The following is a 16,645-nucleotide window of genomic DNA, read 5'->3' as shown; positions in this document are numbered from 1 at the left end:
GTCTGACCGGCACCGTAGCTTAAGAGGGACCGACTGACAAGGAGTCGGCAGTCCCCCTGCCCTTATTACAATGCAACAGCCTTAACTGCAGTTGCAAAGTGCATATTCTCTATTGCTGCTTGTGCTGTGGGCTGCAGGACAAGCCTCAATAGAAGAATACACTTTAAAAACATCCCTGCACAGTGTGGCATGAACCATGCGGTACCTGCCACATGGTGCAGGGATGTTTAGGTTTGCTTAGTTAAATACTTGTGTGTACAGTTCCTAAAACAGGGAAGGATGGTCAGGTCAGTGGAATAGCCTCCAATTAAAGTAAGTGCCCTCAAGCACCCCAAGAACCCCAAGAAACCCCAAGGACCCCCACCCATAAAGTTTAGTAAAACCAATCATCATGAAACCTATTTTAACCTACTCAATCACCTCACAACTTATCACAGTTCACATACCCTCACTCACCCAACGACATTATCAAAAAGAACTCTGCCAAAGAGCCCCTTCATGGGTGCCCGTCAGGCATTGCAGCTCCACCTCTCGGGGTGTGTGAGGACACTTATTCCAATTGGAGGCTATTCCACTGACCTGACCACCTTCCCCTGTTTCAGGAACTGCACACCCTTGTATTTAACTATTACAGAAATGGAGGGGGGCACTAGGTGGTGCACTAGCGGAATGGCCACGGATCCGCGAGGTTCCCGATGTCCGGTTGAATATTCTTCATTTATCCTAAAAATACGTCCCTGTATTAAGGCATGTTATGTCGTCAAAGCGGTAAGAACTTATCGTGATGCCTACCCAGGGAGTGCACTGACCGTTCTATAGCGTTGGTGAGCTCTTTGTCAGCTGAGTTCATGCCTGCGGTGATACCTTGGAGCTGGTCTGGTGCACGGTGCAGGAAGCGGCAGCTATGGGAGAGCCGTTGTCTCCACGTGGTGTGAGGGCCGCACGGAGGTGTGTGCTGTGAAACCAACGCGGCGGCGATTTAGAAGGTGAGAGGTGGCAGCAGTGAATGGCCCTGGAGTCTGGCGAACTGTGTGGCTAGGGGGCTGCCTGAAGACTGCGAGCACGGTGGTGATCTGAGGGCACAGCAGTGTATGAAGACGCGCTGCATATCAGCCGCGGCCATAGCGAAGCCTCCTTTGAAGTGTACTGCCCGCAGGGTGCTGTAAGTGGAGATCACACTCTACATCGGGCACGGAACTGGCGGAGGGAACGTGGGAACATGGCCTAATATCCTGGGACGCGCAGTGGCCCTATGGCCGACGGCAGCGCAATGAAGATGCACCTCATATGTTGGTGAGGACATTGAAGCGGGGACCAGGCACTACGCGAGTGCCGTGGCTCCGTTGGCGCGGGAGGCTGTGATCCTTGGCTGCAGCTCGCCTGAGGGACTGGCAGGGGCAGAAGAGATTGCTGCCAGAAGCTAAATACCTGGCCATATCCACACAAAAGACAGGGGGCACTGAGCACTGGAGCCCTGAGGGGCTGTAGATTTGATCAGCTTGTACATATGGCGGTGAAAACGTTGACTCGCCCACAGTGCCTTACACGCGCCACACGACATGCAAATAGGACAACATCTGAGGTGCGGCGGACGTGCATGGAAATGCTGGTGTAGTGTGCACGGTTGTAGGAGACAATGTGCCTGGTCCTTGGCTGCGGGGTCCCTCAATTGCGGATATAGGAGGCTGTAGAAACCGTTTGGCTACAGTACGGGAACATATCAAGGAAACCTTAAAGGTATACTTGCTTCAAGGTGCGAGAACTGGTGCATAGGGAGGCGACGCCCCCCCTAATGAAGCCTTGAGAACATCGCATTCCCTGGAAGTGGCGCAGGAAGGGCGCATGGGAGGAGTGTACTGACGGGCGGCAGAACTGTCTGTGGGGTTGTTGATTACTGGGACTCTTGCAACGGTGGCTGGAGATGCTGCGATTGTGGATAACTAATGGCTAATTAATGGATAATATTTAGGCTGTGAGAAACTATCGGAATACACTATTGCAATCTCTGACTACGAGATAAGTCCTTCCCATTTTGGACTGGTGCTACAGGTGCGCCATGGGCCGCCTAGATTCCCGCCAACCACGCCTCACCTTTGAGGCCAAAAGAAACCCCAAAAAGACACCAGTAGGGCTCCAGTTCCGACAGTGATATGCATACTATCCTTACTGAAATGAGGCAAGGCTTTGCGACCATAGCGGAGAAGGTGGATACGCTCACAACCCGCATGGATAGTATAGCACGCAAGTTAGACAGTCATGATACCAGGCTCAAGGAAGTGGAGCAGCGGATATCAGACTCTGAGGATGTTACGGAACAACTGAAAACAGCGGTGACCCAAATGGACAAACTCATGAGAATAATAGATGCCAAGAATGAGGACATTGAAGCTCGAAGCCGCCGCAATAATGTCCGCATTTTGGGGATTCCCAAGAGTACGAATATGCGGCGGCTAGAGCAGTACGTGGAGAAAATGCTTATGGCAGTCACTGAAGAGGGCGCGCTCTCTGCCCAATTTATAGTGGAGAGGGCACACAGGTCGCTTGGTCTGCGGCCGTCTCCTGGGACGTCTCCTCGCCCCATCATCGCCTGACTTTTAAATTATCGTGACCGCGATGTGGTCTTAAAGGTGACGAGGGAAAAGAGACAACTTAACTATGCTGGAGTACCCTTCACCATATTTCCAGACTTTACAGTCCGGGTGCAGGAGGAGAGAAGAAAGTTCAATGGAGTGAAGCAGAAGCCGCTCCAGGAGCAGGTGGATTATGCTCTCTTATACCCTGCGCGACTACGGATCACCTATCAGGGAAAACAAACCATTCATATGATGCCACAATCGGTGGAAAAATTCCTGAAAGAGCTGAAATGGCGAATACCTACACCTGCGGATCAAGATGAGCTGGAACAGGTGCCACTTTCGGACGTGGAATGACCAAGTGCTGTCCTGCAGAGGCGTAACCTGTAGTGGCGTCGGTATCGGAGTGATGACAAGAAATGGACATGGTGGGCTCCGAGCCACGGACTACTGTAATGTATACCATTGATTGTTGCATTGGGATGGCCTTGCATGTTACTGTTATATCACTTGCAAATTTTGATGTGTTGAGGACGTAAGTTGATCAGTACCCTTAACCGGACACCCTTGCTGGTACTGGGGACTAATAAGAGCAGACAGACCCCTGCCTCATAGAAAGGTGCAGGTGCATCACCTGGAGTGTAGACCCCAATGGGAGTACCCCTGTTAACTCATGGTTTGGATATGGTGGGGGGGAGTGGGGGTGGAGTATAGCTGGCATGATTGGGATGCTTCAGTGGGAGGGGGTAGGGTAGGATGGGGATGTTTATTGCATGCCGAGTAGTATGGTACAATTTGAGTTCCAGCTGTATGATTTGATTAGAGGGGGCAGAAAAGTACTTGGTTATACTATAGGTTTGGTATATGATGTATGCGAAACAGCATGGCGGTGAATGGGAGTAACTCGTCCTTAACGATAATGTCTTGGAATATTAGAGGTCTGAATGATGCCAGGAAAGGCAGGAAGAATTTAGTGTACTTGGAACGTCATCAGGTGCATATTGCACTACTGCAAGAGATACATTTGCATCCACACTCTCTGAACACATTTGCTAGCAGATGGGCGAATGTACAGCTGTTTTCGTCTTACTCTACCTATGCCAGGGGCGCGGTCATATTGATTACGAAATATGTACAATTCCTGGTCTTGGGAGAGTTGAAAGATGCCTTGAGGAGGTACGTTATTGTGTGGGGCAGATTGGGTGCTGATATTATTACCATTGTGAATTGTTATGCCCCTAATATTGATACACCAGACTTTTTTCTGACACTGTGGGGTCGGGTTGTGAGCATTTGGTCTATGCATATTGTGTGGGGGGGAGATTTCAATGTCGCTATGGTGCCTAGTCAGGATAGAGCTGATGGTCATGCGCAGTACAATAGACGGTCTAGAGAAGCCCTACAGGACATTATGACAGAGGGGGGTCTGATTGTGGAGAAGTGTGGCTCAAGTGGTTGGAGCGGCAGACCCTGATGCAGAGGTCTGGCCTGGACCAGGGTTCAATTCCCCGCCTCGGCGGGTCTTGGGCTGAAATTTCCCCGGACCTGACAATTCTCGCCTCGGTGCCTATTCCAATCATGGAGTCCCACTCTGTAACTCTGGGCAATAGCTTGCTTAATCTCCTCAAGGGCCCCTCGCGGCGGGATGCCTGGCTTTCACCTTGGGGATGCCCAGAAATGGGTTATCTCGCAGGGGAATACCAGGACGGGTTCCCTAAGCAAGCGCCGGGAAACCCACTGCGGGTAGCTGTGCGCTATACAAGCTCAAATACATTTACATTTACATTTACATTGATGCTTGGCGTTTTGTTCACCCACTGCAGAGAGAGGGGACACACTTCACATCTTACACTGGCACATGGGCACGCCTTGATTATTGCCTCATCTCTCGAGGGCTAAATACAAATGTCATAAAGGCCGCCCACCTAGTCAGAACGTACTCTGATCACTGTCCTGTTCTGCTACGGCTACATGTACCCGGGTGTGATGGACCTAGGCCGCCGTGGCGGCTTCAACCCAATGCATTATTGGATGTAATGTTCAAAACAGAGCTGGGAGAAGAGATTGCAGCTTTTTTCCCCCCCGCAATAAAGGGTCCGTATATAGTGTTGAGGTGGCGTGGGAGGCATTCAAGGTTACGGTTCGAGGGTATTGTATCTCTAAGACCTTCGGAGTCTTACGCGATATACAAAGGACGATCCATGCCTTGGAACGTGAACTGAAGGGACTGGAGAGGGTGGGAAGGTGCACAGCGACTTCAGGGCTAAATTATCGGAGTATGAAGAAGCAGGTGTGAGAGAGGCTAAATTTTGTGGGTGACATTGGGTTGCGCGTAGATATTGCGAGGGAGAACGGCCGGGAAAGGCATTAGCAGAACTCACTAGAAATCCACGATTTGGCAATAACATCTTAGAAATTGACAGACCAAACGGGTGGGCATGTCAGGACACCGAGGGCATACTAGAATTATTTACGGTGCACTATGCTCAGTTGTACACCATGCAGAGCTCTGGGGAGGAAGGGCTGGATGAGTTTTTACAGGATATTGCCTTATGCTGGTTGAGTGACGTGCACAGATCATTTCTCAGTGCCCCACTGGAGTTGGATGAGATTAGGGAGGCGATAATGTCACTTAAAAATGGGAAGGCACCAGGGCTAGACGGGCTGCCTGCAGAATTCTACAAATGCTACATAGACATTATGGCCCCGGTGCTAAGTGAGGTGTTTGAAGAATCACTGGAGGTGGGGGTACTGCCTCGATCGATGCCTGAAGTTGTCATTACGTCCCTATTGAAGCCAGGGAAGAATCCTGCGACTTGTGACTCTTATCGCCCATTGTCGCTAATTAACTGCGACGCAAACATTTTGGCCAAAGTGTTGGCTACTCGTTTGTCCCTATTGATGACGAGGATTATACTTCCGGATCAGGCTGGATTTGTCCCTGGTAGATCCACTAATCACAATTTGCGCACGTTGTTTTCATTAATACAGACTGTTGCCCCTGATTTTCCAGTTGCGCAATATTTTTTGTCGCATCAAAGGCGTTCGATTCGGTCGAATGGCATTACTTATTTGCAATCCTGCAGAGAATAGGTTTTCCTAAAATATTTATAACTTAGATCCAATTGCTTTATACCCAACTCACTGCCCGGGTTCTTATAAATGGTCATCTGTCCACTCCACTCTCTATGACGCGAGGCACCAGGCAGGGGAGCCCGCTCTCCCCACTCCTTTTCGCTATAGCGATAGAACCACTGGTGTGTCGGATACGGCAGCTGCATAGGGATAGCGCGTTCAAATGCTTCCAACATCAAATTGGGATCTCACTTTATGCTGATGATATAACGCTCTATGTCACTGACCCACAACACAATCTAAATCCTCTGCTACGTGAATTTCAGGTGTTTGGTACATTGTCGGGGGTACAAATTAACTGGGGAAAGTCGCAATTCTTCCTGCTTACGCCTTCAGTCCCAGAGTTCCAGCTGGACTACCCCCTAGAATGGTGTCACTCGGATCTTCGCTACCTAGGGATTCAAGTATCCAGGGATAGGGAGGAGACGCTTAGATATAACTACGGCACAGTGATTACAAAATTGACTTCCAGTGTTACACGCTGGATTTCCCTACCATTGTCCAAGGCGGGCAGAGCATCGCTCATAAAAATGGTGATACTGCCACGCTTCTTATATTTGTTCATGAACATACCTTACTATCCAGGCGCTTACTTCTTCAAAACATTGAGGACGGAGTTGATTCGATTTTTATGGGGGGAAAGCAACCGCGGCTTAAATGGTCGATATTAGCGCAGCCATACGATAAAGGAGGATTTGATATCCCAGATTTTGAAGTATATTACATGAGCTCGCAGGCACATTATGCCTATAATTGGATGGCACCTACGCCATGCATGCCTCAGATAGCAGTTGAGGACTGGGTGGCACATCCCCTTTCCCTGAATGGTCTTATACATGGACCTGTCGTGGCCCTAGAAACACCGCCCACGACAGTGACCTGCACAGTGGACGCTTGGAGGCGAGTTGCGAAGGTACTACGGACTACGTTGTTATACTCGCAGAGAATGCCGCTGACCTATCATCCCAGTATGGTGTTGCTACAAGAAAAGGGGTTCCAAACATTATGCCGGCGCCTTAAGGTGGTAACTTGGGGCGATTTGTTTTTGGCGGGGCAATTTCGGAGTATGGACCAATTTTTGGGAACTACACGACCCACACCATTGGAGGTTTTCTATTATGTAAGATTAAGGCAGGGAATGAAAGAGGTGTTGCCGGATTATCCCCTGGAACCGGAGTACCTATTGCCATTACATTGCATGCTGGGTTCCTTGGATGGACGGCACTTGGTCTCTTGTATTTACAGTAGTATTAGGACACAGCGACGGGAGGTTGAGGGAACAGCTCGCATGCACTGGGCTAGGATATAGGTAAGGAGGTCACTGATGCACAATGGGTCTATTGCTGTGGTATTACAGCGAACATATCAGCTAGCTGCAGACTCAAGATCATCCACTATAAGTTCTTGCAGAGACTCTATTACACGCCTGATAGGAAATTTAGGTTTTGGTTGTCTGATAATGATAAATGTGACAGATGCCGGGCAGATGGAGCTGGGTTTATACATGTGGCATGGGGATGTCCTGGTGTATGGGAATATTGGACTCAGGTGCATGCGGCCCTTCAGACTATGGTAGGCACTACGCTGGGTAGGGATCCATTAATTATGTTAATGGGATAACCATGCAAGTACCTAAGGAGTGCAGGAAGTTTCTGGACATTGCCCTGTTGCTGGCGAAACGTCGGCTAGCATGCCGCTGGGGAAGAGGGAGAGCCCCAAAGTTTAAGGACTGGCTGAATGATATCATCTATTGTCAAGAGCAAAATGCTGTTTACGCTGACATGCAACCCTTGGCGAGCAGGCCTAGGGACATATGGGGGCCTCTGCAGGGTTACCTCCTGTGTACTGTAGAGCCGACTTCGAGGGGGCCATCGCCTGAGGTGGTCCTGGAGGACAGGGCAGATGACGATACGAATTAACTGCCATGGCTTGGAGATGTATGCCTATGTAAAGATGCATGGGAGCATGGTATGTATAGATACATGATGAACATTGCATTGTACTTGCAGAAGAAAAATATCCTTATATATTTCATATGACATGTTAAGTTGTTATTTATTGACTTTCTTTACCTGACACCTACATATCTTGGCAGTGTATCATGGCATAGTGCCTTTTTCATGTCTTTGTTGGATGAAACACATTGAGCCTCTGACATGTAATGGACATTAATACACTTGTTACTTTATCTGACCCAGATTGTTGCATATGATGGAACTTGATGGCATGTACCTCTGTATATCTTGAAAATGACATAAATAAAGTTTTTTTTTTTAAACTATTACAGAGAGGGAGTATGTGTGCTGAACCCATTCCAAAGCTCCCAGTTCCTCTTGTTTAGATGATGTTTAGATGGACACCATAGGTGCCCCCAGGCCCCATAGTGGAGGGCCAGAGGGAAAGGGGGTTGCTAGGGAGCCCAAAATCATGATCAGCCTGTCTTTTCATCGCAGACGAACCGCCATGAAAGTGCAGACTGAAAGGGACATTGCAATCCCTACTGCGTTACCTTTGAAGGCACCGCCCCTATTGCAGTGATTACTGACCCTTCCAAGATCCGACGGGCTCCTTGACGGTCGCTCCCCCTGCTGCCTCCGACCGCACGCTTTGTAATGCGTCGGTCAGACCACAACAGCAGATGGTCATCAGAACGACCCTCAATGTCTATTACAACAATATTAAAGTACACAATATGAATAACAACAATTCTCTTCATTACAATATTGTATACAATAAAAACTGTATTGTTAATTTTGATATTCTGTTCCACTATATTTTTGCAGTAGTGATATTTTTGACAACATATTTATGTCACATGATATTTGGGAATCAATATTTGTTTTGTTTACCATATTCAAAATGTGCACATTTTGAAAATGTCCCTTTTCTCATGAAAAGTGTAGTTCTTCTTTATTCTTTATTCAACTGCTAACAGTCATAAAAGTACTAAAATAGCAAAAACTATTGGAGAAATACAATAAAATATAATAAAATACATTGACATCTATCTGGCAGGATTAAGAAAAATACAAGTGAAACAATAAGACTAATGTAGCCACATGTTGCACTATAAAACCTAATTTTTTAACAAAGCATTGACTCCCTTGGGCATATGGAAGTGTAGTTACACAACTATAATTGATTTTCTCTACTCCGACACAAAGGGACCACAAACCTAATTCAAAAATTAGTATTTAAGACGCTATGTACAAAATGCCGACTGCTGAAAACTTGTTTTTCAACTTTGCAAAGGACTCTTATCTTTAACAGGGGCACGTTTTAAGGTTTCTTTTTGCACAGAAACAGCTAGTGCATGTCTATCAAATTGTCCTTCTCTTTTTCTGAACAAAGGATGCATCAGTTCCTCGTATGAAGCCTAGTTATATACCCTCCACACACACACCTAAGTACAACATTTAACCTCACCCTTTAAAAAACATTTTTTGTTAACATTGCAAAATAGTCTTATTATTAAACTAGGCAAATTCTCAGGTTTTTATTCCCATTAAAGAGACATCTGTACTTTATTTTCTCTACTCTTACACAATGACCATGCCACTTCAGTTCAGGAATACAATTTGTAAGACTCTTGTACATGATTTGGCCTTCAAATAACAGGCAATATGTCACAATATAACGTCCCCTTTGGACAAATTATAAGCAGACAGACAAACTTACATCTACAACCACACCAGTCAGTACATACTTTCAAATTTGAGCAACAATAAAGATGATGTAAAAATAGTCAGAAATCCTAAAAAAGTACACAATTTATTATACTATTAAAAGTTCACAGTAAAAGGGATAAACAATATATCCTAATATAATACATGCAGGTAATAATCACAGAGTGGGAACAAAACAACACAATGGTTAAAAAATAGAAATAGAAAGGGATACTGTGGTCCAACTTAAGTAAATCATACTCCAATTTTGTATGAATATCTATTGAATTGGAGCCGTTGTATAGTCCAATGATTTAGTGTATCCCAATACACAAGGGCATCGACGCGTTTCGGTTTTGGCAAATTAAATTCCAAGCCAACACCTTCATCAGGATAAAATCTTTAACATTCCCACAATATAAGGAAAATCTGCAAGAATATAAAAATACAATATCAAACACATTGGCACTGATATATTGTCACTAACTACTAATTACAACATCATCAAATAGTTGCTCCTTTGGAAACACATACTTATACATTTAACACAGTCATAACACATTCGCCTAGCATTTAAACATAATTGTTCAACATAGAAAGCATACAGAAACATACCCAGATGCTTAGACTGCAAGTCGGTGTCATAATACTACACAGTTCCAAGCCTGACATGGTGAGCGAGGTTGTAATTACGCTCATACACATTTGTGGGCAGAAAATTGCAATCTATAGGGTAAACCATCTTGAAAATAGGGTCACCCTGAAGATGTACTTTCTTATCTCATTAGTCCCCCACAATTGAGTTTAGAGATTTTTTACCTCGTTATTCTGATAATAACAGGTCTTTTTAGGTCCTTCCAGTATTCGATCTCGAGGTAGGAGATAAATTAACGCACCTCCCACTGCTGCCGCCTATGAAATTTATACATAGATTTGGTTAACTGATAGTCAGGGAGGACACTTCATTTATGAATATTAACACACTGTATTTTTATGTAAATAGGGCTCACCCGTTAGGACTTTGGTATGGTTTCCGTCTCTCGGGCTTTGCCAGTTATAAAATTGTAGATACTTTTTCGTAAGTCTAAAAATGAATTACGAAATACGAAATAAGATATTCAAGTTCGATATTGAAAATAAATCGAGCAGCGTGTACATGAGATAATTCATTGTAAATACGGAAACGGCAGTAGCTAATAATCACAGCAGGGCATGCGATGAACAAGCAGTATACCTAAATATATTCGTGATCGCACGTGGGGTGACGTTTAATAAAGGTAGCTTCTCTTTTCTGACAAAGCTTACACCCGGGATGCGAGACCGCCTGCAGTCTGTAATACAAACATGGCGGTCAATATATAATACCCGTGTATGCCGTCCCCTATTTAATTTAAGGACACCTCACAAACATACCTGCTCACAAGTGGCGTGCCTTCATACGTATGGGGTTCTGTAACTCGAAGTCAGTAGGCTACGAGGTTTGTCCTATTAAATACCGGGAGTGCGCGCGCATTTTCCTAGCAAGCTCTGAGATTCTCTTCCGGGTTGCCGGTAAACAGAAGATAAAGAATGGACTAACAGAACCAGTCCGTATAACAAGAATAGCTTATTGCCTACATTTTTTTAACTGTCTCAAATCGTGGGTATTTATATAATCGTGATAATTTGCAATATATGTAAGGCAAGGAGGAAAATAATATTTATATAAATGAAGTTTAAATTGGTAAATAAAGTTGTGTCTATACTACATATTAGTTTCGTAATTCAAGCTTTAGCAGGAGATAGAGACTCAAAACACGGCTTTAGGATATATATATTATCCATATATTGTACACACACTATCTCTGTGGGGACCTCGACATCTCAAGAATAACACACTATCTCTGTGAGGACCTGGGCATGTCTAGAATCCTACACTAGCTCTGTGGGAACCTGGGCATGTCTGTAATCACACACTATCGCTGTGGGAACCTGGCCATGTCTACAATTGAACACTAACTCTGTGGGGACCTGTGCATCCCTATAAACACACACTTTATGTTTGGGGACCTGGGCATGTCTATAATCACACATCAACCTTATGGGGACTGGGTTGTGTCTATAATCACACACTATCTCTGTGGGGACCTGGATGTCCTAAAATCACACACTATCTCTGTGAGGAGCTGGGCATGACTTTTATCACACACTGTCTCTTTTGGGCTCTAGGCATGGCTTTAATTGTACACTATCTCCGTGGGAACTTGGGCATGTTTGTAATCCCACACATTTTCTTTGGCAATCATGGTAATACTATAGTCACACATCATCTCTGTGGGGACGTAGACATCTCTATAATCACACACTATCTCTGTGGGAACTAGGGAATATCTATAATCACACACTATCTCTTTGGGGACCTGGGGATGTCTATAATCACACATTATCTCTTTAGGGACAGTGGTAATATTATAATCACACACTATCTCTGTAGTGATCTGGACATCAATTTAATCAATCACACTATCTTTGTGGGGAATTGAACATGAGTGTTATCACACACTAGCTATGTGAGGATGTATGCTTCACTATAAGCCCACAATACCTCTGCAGGACTTGAACATGACTATATTTACACACTATCTGTGAATCCACCTGAGCATCACTTAATCACATACCATTTCTGCAGGGATCTGAGCATGACTATTATAATACACCATCCCTCCAGGATCCCGAACATTTCTATCAGAACCCTCTCTATATAAGGAGTTGAACATGACTGTCATAACACTTTTTATATGGGGACGTGAATATGATTGTAACCACACACTGTCTCTGGGAGAACATGAACATAACTATAATTAAACACTATCCCTTAGGGGAACTTGAATATAAATATAATCACACTCTCTCTACGGGGACTTGAGAGTGACTATAATTAAATGCTATATCTGTGGGAATCTGGGCATCAATATAATCATACACTATCTCTGCGTGGTCTTGTGACTATCACACCACACTCCCTTGGTCAGCTCTAGAACATTACTATAATCACATGCCATATCTTTGGGGGCTATTATTGTACAGCCGTACCAAGACGATGGTGAAGTTGATGCAAAAAAATGAGGTAATCTCAATTTGACTTTTCCACCTGACCACGTTGCATGCTCTTTGACCTCTACATTAATTTCATTGTTTGTTTCTTCCTTATCCCTTAATGTTTGTGAGAACTCAGCAATAGACTAGATATTTGTGAATCCCTTTCCATGGGCTTTATATACTATTGTTTTCTACTGAGAAATGCATTCTAATCAAAATCAATTTGTTGGATGCTCCTAGGTCACAAAGAGCTATACATATATGATAAAACTACCATGTAATATAGGTAAAGCACTGAAAAATGACATTTACCCATTTATTAGTGAATGTATTTAAACACAAATGATAAATAAAGTCCCCACAAGGATGGTAACACTCGTCCAAGTCCCCACAAAGATGGTCCTGTGCACGTGATTAAAGAACAATATAGTTGCAGATTTGAAGCAGGATCCTATATAATAAATTTTTTCTTAACATTTTTCAGTTATAGATATTTTTTTAAAACATTGGGAAAGGTTACACAAGACAGTTGTTCACATATAGTCCCCCACAAGGATGGTAACACGTGTATGTGTGTGTGTGTGGGTGTGTGTTTGTGTGTGTTAGTGAAATCCAACCTGAGCCATGGTGGGCCTCTTACATCACAGTGCCTGGATGACTTGTCAGTGCTGTGTGTAAGAGGAAAAGTAAAAGAGGAAGGAAGGGTGTCAATACTATGTCCTCCAGTGTTGAGGCAGAGGGCGCTGTTGAGCAATTGAAGGAGCGTGGAGCGTGGAACGCCAAAGAACCTCGGACGCGGCAGGAGCTGCGAGCTGCGTCTCGAGTGCGGCCGTAGTCGCGGGAGCCCCCCCGGATGCGGTGGGGGCCGCAAGCTGTGCCTCAGCCGCGAGCGGAGCCGCGAGAGCTGTGGGAGCTTCCCGGACGCGGCTGAAATCGTGGGCTGTGTATCGAGGGCCTCCCCGGACGCGATAGGCGCTGCAGGCTATGCCCCAGGCATGACCAGAACCGTGAGAGCAGCCAGAGCTCCCCGACGCGGCAGGATCCGTGAGCGGTAACCCGGGCGCAGCCAGAAGCCTCGAGAGCCCCATCCAGATGCGCTAGGAGCTGCGAGCTGTTCCCTGGGAGAACCAGAGAACCCCTGGGATGCGGCAACAGCCGCGAGTGGCGTCATTGGACCGGCCGAGTCTGTGAGGGTCCCCTGGATGCGGTAAGAGCCGTGAGCTGTGTCTCGGGGCCCGGGTGTGGCAGGAGCTGGGAGAGCTGGGAGAGTCGCTAGGACGCGACAGTTGTCGCAAATGGTATCAAAAGAGCGAAAACCCCCTGGATGTGGCAAAAATCAAAAATTGTGAGAGTCCAGGGCGACGCAGGAGCTGCGAGGAGTCCTGAGCTGTTCTCTTAAACTATACAACTTTATAGGAAACGGACCAGAGAGGGGAACAGGGTGCTAGTTTCGGTGTTGCATGAGCGGCACATCGGTTTACTGGCCCCTGGAGCTTTAACCTCCTTGACTGTATCGTCTGGAATCGGATTAGAGTTGCTTCTCTAATGCTGCATCAAAAGTAGGGGGCAGAAGGGGAAAATAAGTAAAGTATACGCCCAGTTAAGTCCCCCAGGCAACAAATCTCCATCTTAAACTGAACGGCTAAAATTTCAATTAAAACCAAATTGAGTGATCTACTATACTGCAATGGCTTATAAAAAATTAAGATCTAGAACCATCTTCATGAAAAGGATGGAAACGGAAGAGGCAATCAGAAAGAGCACTAACAAGACGGTAAGAAATGGAAAGACTGCAGTAACTCCTGGGATTAGAAAGTACTTTGAAAAATTAAACCCAGATGACCAGGGGCAAATATCAAAAGATCAGATAAACAAGGAAAAAGTAGGGAATATCGAGGATGAAAAAGATGGAATGCATCAAACTCAAAATCAAATCCAAACAACTCCTGAGGTTGCACAAAAAAGTATTTTAATCGACCAGGAGGTTTCAATTCTGAATCTAAAGACAACAGGATCAATAATACCGGATTCATCTAAAATACAACAATCTCAAGAATACAATATCACTTGCCCAGATATTAACATCAAGGATTTAACATTTCACACGGGACCCCAAAAGGGGACTGACAATATACAGAACAGTACTCCACAAAAACCGTCAGATCTAGAGGGATTGCTCGAAAATTCACCAGATCTCTCTCTATTTAAAACTACAGGTCTGACCAACAACTACACCCCAGTATCAAAATCATTGTTTACCTTGCAAAATATCCTGGAATCAGTTCTCATCCATTTAGGCAACATATTGGAGAACTCTGACCAAACGCTCGATACACAACTAGGAATTTTACAATTTCTAGTCGAGGAAAAAAAGAAGAAAGAGCAAACAAAATTAACAAAAATAACAGGAGTTTGTAGTAAATGTCAAGGGGAAAACTGTGACACCTCAAAAGTTGAAACAAAAAAACTGCTACTTCCTTCGGAAAAAGCAATTGCCACACAAACCGGAAAGAAATCAACTGTTGAAACAAAGGACAAGCAGGAAGATATTGTGACATATTCTCTTAGAAACCTTTTTAAGGATGAAATTAAATCAGAATCACATCATCTCCCTGTGGCTTACTATCCAATTTTCACAAAAAGTAAAATCAAATCTAATTCGAATAGTCCTGTAACATCTCACCTTAAAGTAATCGCCGAGATTGGCCTAACTAATGATGACGCACAGGACCCAGAAAGTATAAATAAGAATCAAAACCAAAGGAAGATCAAACTGAAAAAGAGAAAGGCGTTAAGAAGATTTAAGAAGAAGAAGGCTAACAAAATTAAATTTCAGAACAATACTCCTTTACCTAATGGTTTATTATACAACGAAGGAAGAGCTGAATTGCCCCAGATCCCGAAAATAAAGGACCAGAAGTTGCCGGCAAAAACCCAAAGCAAAAATCCTAATCAACAGAGTATATTAAATCCAATGGCAACAAATTTTATACATGGCCCTGCAAGTCCGGCACTAAGAGGGACCCCTAAAAGATTATCATATACACAGAAAAAAGAACCACAAGCAGAGGAGATTAGATCTAATTTTCTACAAATCACAGAATTATTCCCTACCAATGAAGCTCCACTCAACCGCGATCGAATCATTAGTCTACTTCAAAATATGCAGCCGTTACAATCCCTAGCGCGAAATGAAATTAAATTAGTTATGTTCCCGGATAAAGCAAAAACAATGACTGCAATCGTAGAATTCTGGTCTCCCGTCTTACCACAAATTATATTAATGGAGGGTGAGACTCTCCACAAATACGGGTATGATTTGATCCCAGTATTAAAGCACGAAGCCCAAAATGTGAAGTATACATCAGAAGGATCTCAAAAAATGCACCAACTGACAAACACAAAGATCTATTCCTTAGACTGTGCTGCAGAAAATATATTAATTTCCATAAAGAATGGTGAAAGAGATATCTGGAGCAAAAACACCCTCAGCAAGGAAATTACAAAGAAGGAGCAGTCATGGGATTGGATCTCTGAGACCTTGAATAGCAATAAACAAATTAAGGATATCAAATCTCCTGTTTAGCACAGGCTTAACCATCTCCTCCTGGAACATAGCGGGAAAAATTAAAGAAAAAATGGTGGAACTACTAAAAAAATTCTCCAGCTATAGTAGCTCTACAAGAAACATGGACTACACAACATTTTAATCAAGAGAAATATTTTGTATATGATATCTCTGCAGCGCAGCTTGATCGGGGTCATGCGAAAGGTGGGATAGCGATTTTATTAAGCGAAGATTATAACTGGCCCCAAGAAATAATCCCAACTAAATCAAATAATTACCAATGTATTAAAATCAAGTGTGGGACAAATTTTTCAGAATCCTTAAAAAACCTATACATTTTTAATGTCTATATCCCCCTGGAGTAAAAATGGATGCACTTGCAATAGAAATTCTAGAAGACATCGGACAAATAATTGAAAGTCAAGATTATCCATCGTTTCTCATAATGGGTGACTTTAATGGGAAATTATCCAATGAGGAATTACTAAAATGGGCAAATTGGTACAAAGAGGAGGCGCTGGGAATCTCCGTACCACTATTTCCTAAAGGAAATAAGGTGGATAAAAGAGAAAAAATCCTAATAGCTTTGCTCCCAATGTTAAATGGAATTATATTAAATGGCAACG

The 16,645-nt window shown here is 44.2% G+C and overlaps 1 long non-coding RNA gene across 1 annotated transcript; it reads right to left on the bottom strand.

Moving 5' to 3' along the window:
- Positions 1 to 9,465: 9,465 nt before the first annotated feature.
- Positions 9,466 to 10,915, bottom strand: LOC147698354 (uncharacterized). Its single transcript, XR_015299200.1, has 3 exons — positions 10,787 to 10,915; positions 10,608 to 10,704; positions 9,466 to 9,802 (listed from the first exon to the last, which is right to left on the bottom strand). It is a non-coding gene; the product is annotated as an uncharacterized LOC147698354 (long non-coding RNA).
- Positions 10,916 to 16,645: the final 5,730 nt, after the last annotated feature.

The sequence above is a fragment of the Lissotriton vulgaris genome, chromosome 8, assembly GCF_964263255.1.
Source record: "Lissotriton vulgaris chromosome 8, aLisVul1.2, whole genome shotgun sequence".
In the NCBI taxonomy this organism is placed as follows: domain Eukaryota; kingdom Metazoa; phylum Chordata; class Amphibia; order Caudata; family Salamandridae; genus Lissotriton; species Lissotriton vulgaris.
This window is presented reverse-complemented; position numbering and strand designations above follow the sequence as displayed.